The sequence below is a fragment of the Uloborus diversus genome, chromosome 10, assembly GCF_026930045.1.
Source record: "Uloborus diversus isolate 005 chromosome 10, Udiv.v.3.1, whole genome shotgun sequence".
Lineage (NCBI taxonomy): Eukaryota > Metazoa > Arthropoda > Arachnida > Araneae > Uloboridae > Uloborus > Uloborus diversus.
The window spans coordinates 86,406,012-86,413,138 of record NC_072740.1 but is presented as its reverse complement, the minus strand read 5'-3'; positions in this window follow the sequence as shown (position 1 = coordinate 86,413,138).

The window sequence follows — 7,127 nt, the reverse complement described above, 5'->3', positions numbered from 1 at the left end:
CTACAAAAATAAATAAAAGACAACGTGGTCTTAAACGAAGTCACTATGCCTCAAAGGGGTAAATAATATTCTTTTTTCTTTTTTTTTCCCTTTTTTTTTTGTTGCTGTTGTTCAATTGCTGATTGCAAACATTTGCATTGGAGCGATATGATAGTGAAATGGGTAAACCTTTAAACGATTTAGAATAATTTTTCGGTGCAGCCTTCTCTTATACCATTTATTATCATGATACTTGTCTATAATACTTGACAGAACTAACAGGTAATACTTTTACAATAAAGATTTATCAAAAAAACAGAAATAGTCGAAGGTGAAGGTCTGATTTAGGTTGACCTACCCTCATCGAGCTTTTTAATCAAAGAAATATTTTATACAATATAATGTGTGCAACTAAATGTGTGCTAGGGTTCATTCCAACAACCTTGCATAGCTATTTTTAATACAATATGATAAAAGTAAAAAATTTTCGACTGGCTGACCAATGCGAAGTATTTGCAAGTAATTCAAAAATCCGGTTTTTTAGTAAATTTCTGAACGACAGCAAAAATGTGAACTATTTGTTGATTTTTCATTGATAGTGTTTTTTTTTTTTTTTTGTTTAATGATGTCTTACTTTTGGAGTTTGAGTTTGATTAAGTATTCAGAATGTTATTTTGGCGTCCCCCCCCCCTGAAAAAAATAAAAAACACCTTTGAGAAATAATAAAAATGATGCGGCGATTGTCTTGTTAAAATAAAAGATTTTTTTTAAAGTTCTTTTAATTCACAAAACTTATTATTTCAATAAAATTGAGTTGAATTAATGGCAATGGAGCTTCACTTTTCAGTATTTTTAACAACAAAACCGCAATTGTTCTCTCAGTTCATATTTCTCACAATTGTTTAAAACAATACTCACTATTCATTAAATTATTTTTAAATTTTTAAATACATAATTTGAAAAAAATCATAATTAAATTCCAAATTAGATTTTTTTTTTGAAACCTTATACTATTGTAAACATGGATAAAATGCGGAACAATAAGACATAATACAGTTTCCTAGAGTAATTAATAAATATTTTAGTCAATTCTTTGCACAATTTTATTGAGAGAGAAAAGATTCGAGTTTCTGGGAAACCCTTTGCACTTCTGAAAAAAAAAAAAAAGAAAAAAGAAAAGAAAAAAAAAATTATTGCCGTTTAAACTGAAACAGTGACCTGGGTCAGGGCCGCGTCGTCCCTATGTGCAAGGACGTGCGGCGCACGACGGCGCCAGAGCCAACAGGGCGTCGAGCTCTACCGATCAAAAATGCTCCAAATGAAGAAAAAAAATATTCTAAGAAAAAAGTAATTCTCTTCATTATATCTAACGGCGGCGGTGAAATTAAACTGTTCATTGAAACAATTAATCCGTCTCGCTGAGAATCTAAAGGGTAAAATTATTGACTGGTTGTTTCTAAACATGCTTTTCCAAATCGCAACCTTTTACACTGGAAACAAGTGACTTTAATTAATGCATACATTAGCATTTTCCTTCTTAATGTAGAGCCGTGAATACTATTTCGGTGTGTCTATAGTATTATAGTAAATGAGGTTGAGCACACGAGACGCAAGAAATTTGTTATTCCCCATTTTGGTCCTTGCGGTGAATATCTTGCATTATAATTTGTGCAATTATAATCTTTTTGTAATTTTTAACTCTTGGTAATTCCACTGCTTCGTGTTATAATACATAAAAAAAATACGGTAAGCGCATTTTCATATTATTTAAATGTGCGTAATATTTATGTATTGGAGACAATAATTTAGGTTTACTTTTTAGTTCCTAAAAGTAACGACTTAAACATAATTAGAGAAATAAAACGGAGAAGCCCCCCTCCCTTTTATTTCTTTAAATATTAAATTTAAAAAACAAAGTTTGTATTTGTCTAAGTAAAATATACTCTAAATAAAGACTATGTATTTGTTTTAGATATAAAATTCAACGATTTTTATAACGGTTCCGTATTTTATAATTTTTGAATTTAGCGGAAATGATTTCAGTTTCAGATTTTAAAGGGGAATTTCCTCTACTTCAATTTACAAATCTATTCAGCACTCTGTTGTCATGTTTTGACAGGCATAAAACTTTGAAAAATTATTTATCAATTAGAGAGATATTTAGAGCGACTTCACACAACTTTGACATCTAAAATATTTTCTTTTTCCAAAAACGCATTAGCATATCAAAGGTAGGGATCGTCAAACAGGGCCCAGCCCGGAGAAACACGCCCATTTTTTTTTGGGGGGGGGGGCACACTTAAAACAACCCACTATTTCGGTAAAGTGTGGTTTTCACCATTTTCTACATTTTGAAATTTTTTTCACAAACAAACTAAATATTGATCAATACGAAGTCCAGAAATAGACATCTTTACTTTCCGCACAGTATACCAAATATTAGAAATTTAAGCTGCATTATAGCCGTTTCCCATTTTTTCAAAGAATTTATTAGACTTAAAAATAAAAACATTATTTCAATCAAATTCCAAGTTTTTTTAAAAAATTGTTGGGGTAAACTTTGAATAACTGAAACGGGCCATTTTTTTAACAGCAGCTCAATGCAAGGTTTCCAAAAGAAAAAGTCAGATTTCAAAAGTCAATTTTGATCGCTCCCTCCTTTACACACGCCTTACTCGAAATAACTTCGAGATATGAAGCAAAAACGTACACTGTGTTCCACAGTTTAAAATTTACAGGTTGTTTTTCTTTTGGTAAATTAAATGCCAAACGTATTTTTTCCACATTGCATTTGTCTACAAAACCTCACCCCAGGTGTTAACTATATTTTGCTTTTGCTCGATCGTTACTGCAAAAAGGCGCTCAAAAGACATTTGCTTGGCGCGGGCCTGACCTGGGTCTGGGTCGACTGACGTGGTTTAATTCATGGGCCATGGCCCCCCCTCCGAGAAAATTTCAAGAACAGTTGAAATCCCCTTTTTTTTGAGCAAAAATGCAAAAAAATTCCCTTATAATAGATACAAAGTCTAACAATAAGGAAAACGATGAAAGGGGGCCATGGCCACCTTGAAAAAGTTTCAAAAATAGTTAAAAACCTTTTTTAGAGCTAAATATAAAAACACCCTTATTATCCTCGAAGTCCGAACAAGAATATAAAAACAACGCCGCGGAGCCATAAAACCACACTGAGAAGTCTCAAGTATAGTTTTTAAGCCTCTTTCCTGGGGGGCTTAAATTGAAAAAAAAAAAAAAAAAAATCATTGTAATTCATGTGAAGCCTAACAAGAACGGAAACAATGCCAGAGGGAGGGCATGGCCACCCCACGAAAATTTCAAAACATCAAGTGTATGCCAAATATTTGAGTCCATTTAGCATAATGGGCTCGTCTTGTTAGATGTGTTTACTTCCCTCATGGGGAAAAGAAAAGGGATATGCTTTAGTAAGTGTCCGATAAAAAGTTATACATTTAATGATTGCGCATTAAGTTAAAGTTAGATTTAAGTTTCAACCTGGCTTTATGCAGTGCTATGTAATTATTCTTCTCTCGTTCCCTTTTTAATATGGGATCCTCCAAACCACTCCTCTTCCTCTTGTTAATATTACCAAAGATCGTCTACAAACTACGTTTTAAAAAATAACTTTTAAAAGTTTCCACGGGAGGGTCCTCCCCCTCTCATTTTCGCCAACATCATTCAAGATCGACCTAAATTTTGTTTTAAACTTCTGAATTTCAAAATGTTTCCGGTGGAGATCTCCTCTCTCTCTAATATCATTGAAAGTCTTCAAGAATTACGTTTCTGGAGCTTCAATTCCGAAAAATTGCTGGTCCTCTAACAGTTACTCATGAATCGCCTACATCTGCTATTTGAAGAGTTCAATTTTGAAAGAAAAAAAAATATATATATATAAAAACCCAGATTAGCAACCCTTAACCTTACCAAATATAGTCTAGAATGCGTTTTTAAGTCTATAAATTAGTAAAGTTTCCTGGGATGGGCCTTTTAATCCCTCCTGCTCTTAACATCACCAAAAATCATCTAAAACAGCCTTTTTAGAGCTACAATGTCGGGGGGAGCGCTCCAAACCTCTTCTCCCCTACCATTACCAAAAATAAGTAGAATGCAACTTTAAGACTGCAAATTAAAAAAAAAAATCTTGGTGTGGGCCCTCGAATTTCTCCTCCACGGTCACCACGAAAAGATCGTATTAAACTACGTTTTTGGCTCTACAATGGCAAAAAAAAAAAAAGAAAAAAGAAAAAAAAAACGGAACCCCCCTCTTCTTAACATTATTGGAGATAATGTTTGCGTTTTTAAGGTTTCAATTTCGAAAAATGGCGGGGGGGGGGGGGGGGGGGGCTCACACCCGAGCCCTTAATATTCCGAAAGACAGTTAAAATGCATTTCTAAGATTACAAATCCGAAAAATTTCCTTAGATGGGCCCTCAAGTCTCTCCTCCCTCTAACATCATCAAAGATCGTTTAAAAATGTATTCTTAGAGCTACTATTTTGAAAAATAGACAGGGGAGCTCCACCGAAGCTCTTCTCAGCTAACATTACAAAAGATCGTCTAAAATGCGTTTTTAAGACTACGAATTCGAAAATTTTCCGGGGGAGAAACTCCCGAGCCCCCTTCACTTCCGAGTTATTATTATATTTACGGTTGGTTCATATGGGCTTTTTCTTAAATTAGAAGTCCTATACAGTCGCCTCAGAACACAGTACTGATTACAGGAATACCACTCTGAAGCGATGATATATGCACACGTTCATTAAGAAAATAGGAAAATTATTGGGAAGGTTACTGTCTTTATGTTAAACTTGCGTCGCCTAATGAAAATTCCTTAAAAAATGCTCTAGTTAAAGGTGGGCTACATTGATATTTGTAAAATTCAAGATTTTTCCGAAGCATCTTCTCTTTCCAAATGGGACCCTCCGAGAATTCTGTCTGGATCCGCCCCTGGTTGCGGGGTGCCAGAAAATATTTACCCAAAGCGCTGTCACTTCTTAGGACATCTCTGCAAATGAGCCCATATAACGGAAGAACTTGAAATAAATGAATTTCTGTAAGTTATAAAACATTGTCACTACTGAATGCTTCTTAAAATTTTAATTTTTCAATGAAAAAGGTTTAAATTTCAATAATTTGGAATTTTATTTAGTACACAGGTAATACTTTCAGTATTTATGATTAAATGTTGCTTTATGAATATTATTAAATTAAGTTAATGTGCAACATATGCAGTTTTCGACAAATCCCTCGCGACTAAAAAAAATACCTTGGCAAATAACAAATTTGGTGATGTAAAACAGATTTCAGTTGATATTTTTAAAGAAATATTCGATTGTATCCACAGGGATTTAATTAAACCGTATTAGTCCAGTCAATGAGTGCTCAAAAGAGGGGTGTAGCGTGCATGGAATATGCGATAATTTTTGACTTCAGAATATTGTTAGGGGTATAGTTAATAAGTAAACATACAAAAAGTCTCCGACCCTGGGGGGAGGGGTGAGCTAAAGGTGGAAGGGAGGGGCGAAACAAATTTTGGGATTTTTCAATATGTGTCGGAAACGGTGGAAAAAATGCATTCAAAATACAAATTCAAGCTAAATAAAGTTCCTATAGAACTGTTTCTACACTTATTTGGTCAAATTTCTAATAATTTTCAGGGTATATGTTATGAAAAATCGATGATTTTCGGAAAAATTCTCTTTTTTTGTCAAACATTTGCTCTTAGTGCCTCCCAGGATCAGTATTCATAAAAATTGTCAATGACAAAAATGTAGAGCTTTCAATTTCATTCAATTTGATACGCTACTTGAATAGATCTTATTGAAACAATCAGAAACTATACAATTTCAAACACGCACTTTCATGGCAAAAAATGGAGCACTTGCCATTTACAAATTTCAAACTGACTCGAAAGGATCGCGCACTTCCTCTTTCCTCAATGAATTCGACAATTCTGATTGACAATGAAGAAGCATTTGTCGATTACTACAACAAAAATGATGTCACGCTTCCAGGGAGAAATGGGGGGGGGGGGGGGTTGGAGAAATTGCGACTTTGTGACAAGGGGGAAGAGTAAAATGATGTGTGACATCAAGCATTTTTTAATAAGAATATGTTAATGAACAGTAGCTTATGAAAAGTACTTTGTGACTAAGGTGGAGGAGGTCAAAAATGTTGAAAAAAAGTGTAACATCATTTATATGGACAAAACCATTTCTCCTGACAAAGTTTAAGTTAGTATAAAAAATTTTTAAGATAGGATAGAATTTTTTTAAAGATTTATCTTAAAATTTTTTTATACCAACTAACTTTGTCAGGAGAAATGGTTTTGCACAGTTGACAACAGCATTGAGGTAATTGATTTACTTGATTTTCTGGACATCGATCATCTAGAAACATTTGATTTTGAAAATCTGTTTACCAACATCCCACTTGATGAACTTCTCTTTGCCGTTACTACATCAAAATAGTCAACTCTTCACTCCAAATAAATGAGGAATTTTTTCTCAAACATTTCAAATTTTGCATATTTAACCATTTTTTCAAAAATGGTAATTCCTGCTTTCAACAAATCAATGGTATTGCAATGGGTGCTAATTTCAGTTCTACCCAAGCAAACCTTTTCCTTTTATTTTATAAAAGGAAATTTTCTATTGATAATCCTGATATTGCTCCTTGTTTGTTGCAGATATATTGATGATTTATTGTGTACCAACTACCCCAATTTTTCTGAACTCAGCAAAAAAAACCTATCATAACTCCCCAACATTAAAAAAGACTAGTTCTAATTGTAAAATTTTTAATTTTCTTGACATTAAAATTAATATTGAATCCGACTGTGAAACCACCATTTATGATAAAAGACGCCAGTTTTGTTTCAAAGTTCTGTCTGCAAAGTTTTTCTTCTTGCCTCAGTAAGAAAATTTTTATTGGCATCATGGTTTCGCAAGCCATCAGAATCAAAAGAATTTGCAACACCATTAGAGCTTTCAACCATGAAATTTTTCCACTTAAAAATAAATTACTTGAAAACAATTTCCCAAATAATCTTGTCAACAACGTTTTCACTGGTATAGCCTTTGATCAACACTTTGCTTCACTGTAAACCGTTTAACTGCTTCTAATGAAATGACT